We start from the raw sequence: 6279 nt of genomic DNA on the forward strand, positions 1-6279 counted from the left end.
AGAGGCAGTAGGGGGGTCTCATGGTGGCTGAGAGGCAGCAGGGGGGGAGGGGGTCTCATGGCGGCTGAGAGGCAGCAGGGGGGTCTCATGGTGGTTGAGAGGCAGCAAGGGGGTCTCATGGTGGCTGAGAGGCAGCATGTGGGTCTTATGGTGGTTGAGAGGCAGCAGGGGGTCTCGTGGTGTCTGAGAGGCAGCAGGGGGGTCTCATGGTGGCTGAGAGGCAGCTGCAAGGGGGGTCTCATGGTGGCTGAGAGGCAGCAGGGGGGTCTCATGGTGGCTGAGAGGCAGCAGGGGGTCTCATGGTGGTTGAGAGGCAGCAAGGGGGTCTCATGGTGGCTGAGAGGCAGCAGGGGGGTCTCATGGTGGCTGAGAGGCAGCAGAGGGGGTCTCATGGTGGCTGAGAGGCAGCAGGGGGGTCTCATGGTGGCTGAGAGGCAGCAGGGGGGTCTCATGGTGGTTGAGAGGCGGCAGGTGGGCCTCATGGTGGCTGAGAGGCAGCAGGGGGGTCTCATGGTGGTTGAGAGGCAGTAGGGGGTCTCATGGTGGCTGAGAAACAGCAGGGGGGTCTCATGGTGGCTGAGAGGCAGCAGGGGGGTCTCATGGTGGCTGAGAGGCAGCAGGGGGGTCTTATGGTGGCTGAGAGGCAGCAGGGGGGTCTTATGGTGGCTGAGAGGCAGCAGGGGGTCTCATGGTGGTTGAGAGGCAGTAGGGGGGTCTCATGGTGGCTGAGAGGCAGCAGGGGGGTCTTATGGTGGCTGAGAGGCAGCAGGGGGTCTCCTGGTGGCTGAGAGGCAACAGGGGGGTCTTATGGTGGCTGAGAGGCAGCAGGGGGGTCTCATGGTGTCTGAGAGGCAGCAGGGGGGTCTTATGGTGGCTGAGAGGCAGCAGGGGGGTCTCATGGTGGCTGAGAGGCAGCAGGGGGTCTCACGGTGGCTGAGAGGCAGCGGGGGGTCTTATGGTGGTTGAGAGGCAGCATGGGGGGAGAGGGGGGTCTCATGGTGGCTGAGAGGCAGCAGGGGGGAAGTGGATCTCATGGTGGCCGAGAGGCATCTGCAAGGGGAGGTCTCATGGTGGCTGAGAGGCAGCGGGGGGGGGGGGGGGGGAAGAGAGGGCTGGTCTCATGGTGGCTGAGAGGTAGCAGGGGGGGAAGGGGGGTCTCATGGTGGCCGAGAGGCAGCTGCAAGGGGCGTCCCATGATGGCTGAGAGGCAGCGGAGGGGGGGGAAAGGGGGTGGTCTCATGGTGGCTGAGAGGCAGCCACCATGAGACTACCATGGCCTGTTTGTGGATTACATTGGCTTGTTTGTGGATTACATTGTCTTGTTTGTGGATTATTTCTGCTTGTTTGTGGATTATTTCTGCTTGTTTGTGGATTACATTGTCTTGTTTGTGGATTATTTCTGCTTGTTTGTGGATTATTTCTGCTTGTTTGTGGATTACATTGTCTTGTTTGTGGATTACATTGTCTTGTTTGTGGATTATTTCTGCTTGTTTGTGGATTACATTGTCTTGTTTGTGAATTATTTCTGCTTGTTTGTGGATTACATTGTCTTGTTTGTGGATTATTTCTGCTTGTTTGTGGATTACATTGTCTTGTTTGTGGATTATTTCTGCTTGTTTGTGGATTATTTCTGCTTGTTTGTGGATTACATTGTCTTGTTTGTGGATTACATTGTCTTGTTTGTGGATTATTTCTGCTTGTTTGTGGATTACATTGTCTTGTTTGTGGATTATTTCTGCTTGTTTGTGGATTACATTGTCTTGTTTGTGGATTATTTCTGCTTGTTTGTGGATTACATTGTCTTGTTTGTGGATTATTTCTGCTTGTTTGTGGATTACATTGTCTTGTTTGTGGATTATTTCTGCTTGTTTGTGGATTACATTGTCTTGTTTGTGGATTATTTCTGCTTGTTTGTGGATTACATTGTCTTGTTTGTGGATTATTTCTGCTTGTTTGTGGATTACATTGTCTTATTTGTGGATTATTTCTGCTTGTTTGTAGATTACATTTTCTTGTTTGTGGATTACATTGTCTTGTTTGTGGATTATTTCTGCTTGTTTGTGGATTACATTGTCTTGTTTGTGGATTATTTCTGCTTGTTTGTGGATTACATTGTCTTGTTTGTGGATTATTTCTGCTTGTTTGTGGATTACATTGTCTTGTTTGTGGATTATTTTCTGCTTGTTTGTGGATTACATTGTCTTGTTTGTGGATTATTTTTGCTTGTTTGTGGATTACATTGTCTTGTTTGTGGATTATTTCTGCTTGTTTGTGGAATATTTTTGCTTGTTTGTGGATTACATTGTCTTGTTTGTGGATTATTTCTGCTTGTTTGTGGATTACATTGTCTTGTTTGTGGATTATTTCTGCTTGTTTGTGGATTACATTGTCTTGTTTGTGGATTATTTCTGCTTGTTTGTGGATTACATTGTCTTTGGTGATTATTTTTGGCTTGTTTGTGGATTACATTGTCTTGTTTGTGGATTACATTGTCTTGTTTGTGGATTACATTGTCTTGTTTGTGGATTACATTGTCTTGTTTGTGGATTATTTTTGGCTTGTTTGTGGATTACATTGTCTTGTTTGTGGATTACATTGTCTTGTTTGTGGATTACATTGTCGTGTTTGTGGATTACATTGTCTTGTTTGTGGATTACATTGTCTTGTTTGTGGATTATTTTTGGCTTGTTTGTGGATTACATTGTCTTGTTTGTGAATCATCTTTGGCTTGTTTGTGGATTATTTTTGGCTTGTTTGTGGCTGGTATGTGGTTGTCTGCTGGTTTACCACCAGCTGCGCCAGATGGTGTTTCACCTCACCATCTCTGTGGTCAGGTCCACCCCTTTCCCCCTTCCCCCCCTCCCCCTCCCCCCTCTCCCCTTCCCCCTTCCCCCTCTCCCCCTTCCCCCTCCCCCTTCCCCCTTCCCCCCTCCCCTTTCCCCCTTCCCCCTCTCTCCCCTTCCCCCTCCCCCTTCCCCCTTCCCCCTCCCCCTTCCCCCCTCCCCCTCCCCCTTCCCTCTCCCCCTTCCCCCTTCCCGCGCCCCCTTCCCCCCTTCCCGTTCCCCCTTCCCCCTCCCCCTTCCCCCTTCCCGCTCCCCCTTCCTCCTTCCCGCTCCCCCTTCCCCCTCACCCTCCCCCTCAACCCTCCCCCCTCACCCTCCCCCTTCCCCCTTCCCCCTCTCCCCCTTCCCCCCCCTTCCCCCTTCCCCCTCCCCCTCCCCCTTCCCCCTTCCCCCTCCCCCTCCCCCTTCCCCCTTCCCCCTCCCCCTCCCCCCTTCCCCCTCCCCCTTCCCCCTCCCTCTTCCCCCTCCCCCTCCCCCTTCCCCCTTCCCCCCTTCACCACCAACCAGCTGCCTCCCTGGCCCAAGATGGTAACAGCTGGAGTTCCATGAATGATTGCGTGGAGGGGGGGGCGCCCCCCTTCCCCCCCCCGGACGGATGGGGGGGGTCCTCTCGCCTGCCTCTCATCATTTCAGCATCATCTGCAAACACAAGCGAGCCTGCATGCAAGTCGTGGCCTCAGTGATGGATGTTCAATAGGTGGAGGAGGGGAGGGGGTCAATATTGGTCCCATGGGATGTGGAGGGGGTCAATATTGGTCCCAGAGCTTTAGAATCGTGTGGGATGTGGAGGGGGTCAATATTGGTCCCAGAGCTTTAGAATCGTGTGGGATGTGGAGGGGGTCAATATTGGTCCCATGGGATGTGGAGGGGTCAATATTGGTTCCAGAGCTTTCGAATCGTGTGGGATGTGGAGGGGTCAATATTGGTCCCAATGCTTTCGAATCGTGTGGGATGTGGAGGGGTCAATATTGGTCCCAGTGCTTTCGAATCGTGTGGGACCTGACTGGTTATTCCAGTCCCAGTGCTAAGGGTTGGGATATTTGGGTGCTTTGCACTCGAACAGTGAGAGAGAGGGAGGGGTGGGGGGGTTTTGAGTGCAGTTGGTTTTCTTCTTCGTAGAAAACGGGACGTGGTGTCCTGCTTTATTTACGTGAGGCTCATCCATACACAACTTCTATTGAGACATATTTTTTGTGTACTTTTTTACGTTGAATGTTCCAGCCAGGGGCTAAAGTCCACATCAAGGCTGAGTCTTAATTGGACTATAGAGAGAGAGGGTAATGAAAGGGGAAAAGAAGAAGAAGAAGAAGAAGAAGAAGAAGAAGAAGAAGAAGAAGAAGAAGAAGAAGAAGAAGAAGAAATAGAAGAAGAAGAAGAAGAAGGAGAAGAAGAAGAAGAAGAAGAAGAAGAAGAAGAAGAAGAAGAAGAAAAAGAAAAAGAAGAAGAAGAAGAAGAAGAAGACAAGTATTGACGAATTCTTGAGGAAGTGAAAAACCTGTGTTTTCCAATGTGTGGCGGGCCATGGTTATTGGGAAAGACATGAGAAGGTGGAGAGTTCCAAAGCTTGGACGTGTAGGTGAAGAAGCAGGTATCAAAACGGCCCACCCTTGAGTTACTGATGGCCACACAGTCATCATGTGAGGCGGGCCATGGTTATTGGGAAAGACATGAGAAGGTAGAGAGTTCCAAAGCTTGGACGTGTAGGTGAAGAAATAGTGATACATTAAGCATTGACAGCCACTCGTAAGCCAAGCCTCTGTGCCGGGTTTCGAAGTGGGTGTCTCTGCATCACCACTTTGCCCTCGTAACCTCCCTGCACATGAACACGGGAGCGTCGTAAGTTATTTACGACATGAGCTATGAATGGACCCACGTAAGGCTGGACACCCGTGACCTGATGAACAGGATCGGTTCAGACAATGTCTCGTCCCCTTTACACACATGTTGATATAATACTTGTAGACGTCGGGTAAATAGAACACCATCCTCTGTGGTAATTTGTATGTCATATATACGAGTGTATATATATGTAGATCCTAGGTTTGTTTATATTGTCTTTGAATCATGGAAGATGTGGTTTGCTTCGAAATGGTCGGATTTTGGCCTTTTACTTTACCAGCTTATTTTCTGAATCACTTCTATCATTTATCTGCATATATATATATATATATATATATATATATATATATATATATATATATATATATATATATATATATATATGTGAATATTTTCGTTTATTACATCCTCAAATAGAGCTGTCTGTTCCAGCCACTGTCTATTCCAGCCACTGTCTGTTCCAGCCACTATCTATTCCAGCCACTGTCTGTTCCAGCCACTGTCTGTTCCAGGCAGTGTCTATTCCAGCCACTGTCTGTTCCAGCCAGTCTGTTCCAGCCACTGTCTATTCCAGCCAGTCTATTCGTATATTAAGAAGGTAGTCCACTTCCATGCCTCCCCTCCTGTATATACACCTTCATCCCAGCGTGACCTCCTGTATTACTGTTTGATGCTCCTCCTCCTGTGTGTGTGTGTGTGTGTGTGTGTGTGTGTGTGTGTGTGTGTGTGTGTGTGTGTGTGTCGTCCAATCAGGTCTCTCGTGTTGGACAGTTTACTCTGGAATGTTCCTCTTTGTCTTCCAGTCTGTGGCATTCTGTTATGACGCTTCCAGGAGCCTCTTCCAGTCTGTTCCAAGGTGTTCCAGTCTTCCAGGAACCTGTCCCATACTGTTCCAAGGTGTTCCAGTCTTCCAGGAGCCTGTCCCATTCTGTTCCAAGCTGTTCCAGTCTTCCAGGAGCCTCTTCCAGTCTGTCCCAAGCTGTTCCAGTCTTCCAGGAACCTGTCCCATACTGTTCCAAGGTGTTCCAGTCTTCCAGGAACCTGTCCCATACTGTTCCAAGGTGTTCCAGTCTTCCAGGAGCCTCTTCCAGTCTGTCCCAAGCTGTTCCAGTCTTCCAGGAACCTGTCCCAGTCTGTTCCAAGCTGTTCCAGTCTTCCAGGAGCCTGTCCCATTCTGTTCCAAGGTGTTCCAGTCTTCCAGAAACCTGTCCCATTCTGTTCCAAGGTGTTTCAGTCTTCCAGGAACCTGTCCCATTCTGTTCCAAGGTGTTCCAGTCTTCCAGGAGCCTCTTCCAGTCTGTTCCAAGGTGTTCCAGTCTTCCAGGAACCTGTCCCATTCTGTCCCAAGGTGTTCCAGTCTTCCAGGAGCCTGTCCCATTCTGTTCCAAGGTGTTCCAGTCTTCCAGGAGCCTCTTCCAGTCTGTTCCAAGGTGTTCCAGTCTTCCAGGAACCTGTCCCATTCTGTCCCAAGGTGTTCCAGTCTTCCAGGAGCCTGTCCCATTCTGTTCCAAGGTGTTCCAGTCTTCCAGGAGCCTGTCCCATTCTGTTCCAAGGTGTTCCAGTCTTCCAGGAACCTGTCCCATTCTGTCCCAAGGTG

The sequence above is a fragment of the Panulirus ornatus genome, chromosome 45 (assembly GCF_036320965.1).
Source record: "Panulirus ornatus isolate Po-2019 chromosome 45, ASM3632096v1, whole genome shotgun sequence".
Lineage (NCBI taxonomy): Eukaryota > Metazoa > Arthropoda > Malacostraca > Decapoda > Palinuridae > Panulirus > Panulirus ornatus.